Consider the following 3014-nt stretch of genomic DNA (forward strand, 5'->3'; position numbering starts at 1 on the left):
TGTCACAGGGTGGGAGGCCGGGGGAGAGAGGCTGCAACTGGCTGAGCCACCGTCTAAGAGGCAGTGTTAATCGGTTAGATATTATTAACTATTTTTCTGCTTAGCCCTCAGGCAGAATGGTATTTATCCTCCTTAGGGTATGTTCACACGTAGTCAACAAAAACGTCTGAAAATCCAGAGCTGTTTTCAAGGGAAAACAGACCCTGCTTTTCAGACGTTTTTTTACCAACTCGCATTTTTCGCAGCGTTTTCACGCTGTTTTCGCTGCGTTTTTTACGTCCGTTTTTGGAGCTGTTTTCATTGGAGTCTATGAGAAAACAGCTCCAAAAACGTCCAAAGAAGTGTCCTGCACTTCTTTTGACGAGGCTGTATTTTTACGCGTCGTCGTTTGACAGCTGTCAAACGACGACGCGTAAATAACAGGTCGTCTGCACAGTACGTCGGCAAACCCATTCAAATGAATGGGCAGATGTTTGCCGACGTATTTGAGACGTATTTCCAGACGTAAAACGAGGCAAAATACGCCTCGTATACGTCTGAAATTTGGCCGTGTGAACATACCCTACGTGTCCGCCCTAGCTTCAACATGTTTCGCCCAATAATTTTCGCAGGCTCATCAGGAAGCAAACTGATATAGTGACGGGATGCATTCAAGATTGGCAGTGGCCACAATCTCTCAGCATTTACACTGTTAACCCCTTCAGGACTGAGCCTGTTTTGGCCTTCAGGACGAAGCCGATTTTTCAAATCTGACATGTGTCACTTTATGTGGTAATAACTCCGGAATGCTTTTACCTATCCAAGCGATTCTGAGATTGTTTTCTCGTGACACATTGGACTTTATGTTACTGGCAAAATTTGCCCAATAGATTCAGTATTTAATTGTGAAAAACACCAAAATTTAGCGAAAAATTGCAAAAATTAGCATTTTTCTAAATTTAAATGTATCTGCTTGTAAAACCGATAGTAATACCACACAAAATAGTTACTAGTTAACATTTCCCATATGTCTACTTTAGTTTGGCATAGTTTTTTGAACATTCTTTTATTTTTCTAGGACGTTACAAGGCTTAGAACTTTAGCAGCGATTTCTCATATTTTCAAGAAAATTTCAAAAGGCGATTTTTACAAGGACAAGTTCAGTTCTGAAGTGGCTTTGAGAGTCTTATATATTAGAAAGTCCCCATAAATTACCCCATTTTGAAAACTGCACCCCTCAAAGTATTCAAAACAGCATTCAGAAAGTGCATTAACCCTTTAGGCGTTTCACAGGAATTAAAGCAAAGTAGAGGTGAAAGTTAAAAATTTCATTTTTTTTATACAAAATTCATTTGTAATACATTTTTTTCTATACCACAGAAGGTTTTTCCCAAGAAATTTAACTTATTATTTATTGCCCAGATTCTGCAGTTTTTAGAAATACCCCACATGTGGCCCTAGTGCGGTCATGGACTGAAACACAGGCCTCAGAAGCAAAGGAGCAACTAGGGGATTTTGGTGCCTCCTTTTTTTAGCATATATTTTAGGTACCATGTCAGGTTTGAAGAGGTCTTGTGGGGCCAAAACAATAAAGACCCCCAAAAGTGACCTCATTTTGGAAACTACACCCCTCAGGGAATTTATCTAGGGGTATAGTTAGCATTTTGAACCCACAGTTTTTTTGCTACATTTATTTGAATTAGTTTGTGAAGATGAAAATCTACTTTTTTTCTGAAAAAACGTAGAAATGTTTAATTTTTTCAAGGTATAAAAGAGAAAAAACACCCCAACATATGTAAAGCAATTTCTCCTGATTATAGCAATACCCCATATGTGGTAATAAACCGCTGTTTGGACCCACAGCAAGACTCAGAAGGAAAGGAGCACCATTTGGATTTTGAAATTCTGATTTTGCTGGAATGGTTTTCAGTGCCATGTCGCGTTTGAAATGCACTGGAGGGAACAAAATAGTGGAAACCCCCGGAAAGTGACCCCATTTTGGAAACTACACCCCTCAAGGAATTTTTCTAGGGGTAAAGTTAGCATTTTGACCCCACGGTTGTTTTGCTGAATTCATTGGAATTATTCTGTAAAGGTAAAAATCTTTTTTTCTGAAAAAAGGTAGCCATTTTAAATTTTTACAAGGAATAAAGGAGAAAAAGCACTCCAACATTTGTGAAACAATTTCTCCCGATTACGGAAATATGCCATATGTGGTAATAAACTGCTGTTTGGACCCACAGCAAGGCTTAGAAGGGAAGGAGCGCTATTTGGCTTTTGGAGCTCAAATTTAGCTGAAATGGTTTTTGGGTGCCATGTCGCATTTGCAAAGCCCCTGAGAGGCCAAAACAGGGGAAACCCCCCAAAAGTGGAAATTACACCACTTAAAGAATCTATCTAGGGATATAGTGGGCATTCAGACCCCACAAGTCTTTTGCAGGATTTATTAGAATTAGGCAGTGAAAATGAATATCGACATTTCTTCCACTAAAATGTTGCATTTTTTTCAATTTCACAAAGGATAAAGGGGGAAAAAGCCGCCCAACATTTGTAAAGCAATTTCTCCCGAGTACGGCAATACCCCACGTGTGGTCATAAATGGTTTTTCATTAGAAAGTAATTAACCCTTTCTGGAGTGATCCATTTTTTTCTTTTCCTTCTTAGTTTTTTCCTCCTCGCGTTCCAAGAGCCACAACTTTTTTATTTTTCAGTCAATAGAGCGGTATGAGGGCTTATTTATTGAGGGACGAGCGGTCGTTTTTATTGTTGCCACTTTTTGGTACATACAACTTTTTGAGCACTTTTTATTACATTTTTAGGTAGAGCCAAGGTGACCAAAAAAACAGCGATTTTGCCGTTCTAAATTCTTTATTTTTTACGTGAGACGCTCCATACATCACCCCCCACACTAAGACATGCCATGTTGTGGTGCGCGAAGGGGTTAATGCGCAGCGCATGGTGCGGAGTGAAAATTACAATTTTCCACTCATATGCCATTTTAGTGCACTATATGTTATGCCCAGTTTGTGCCACTG

This window comes from Rhinoderma darwinii, chromosome 6 (assembly GCF_050947455.1).
Source record: "Rhinoderma darwinii isolate aRhiDar2 chromosome 6, aRhiDar2.hap1, whole genome shotgun sequence".
NCBI lineage: Eukaryota > Metazoa > Chordata > Amphibia > Anura > Rhinodermatidae > Rhinoderma > Rhinoderma darwinii.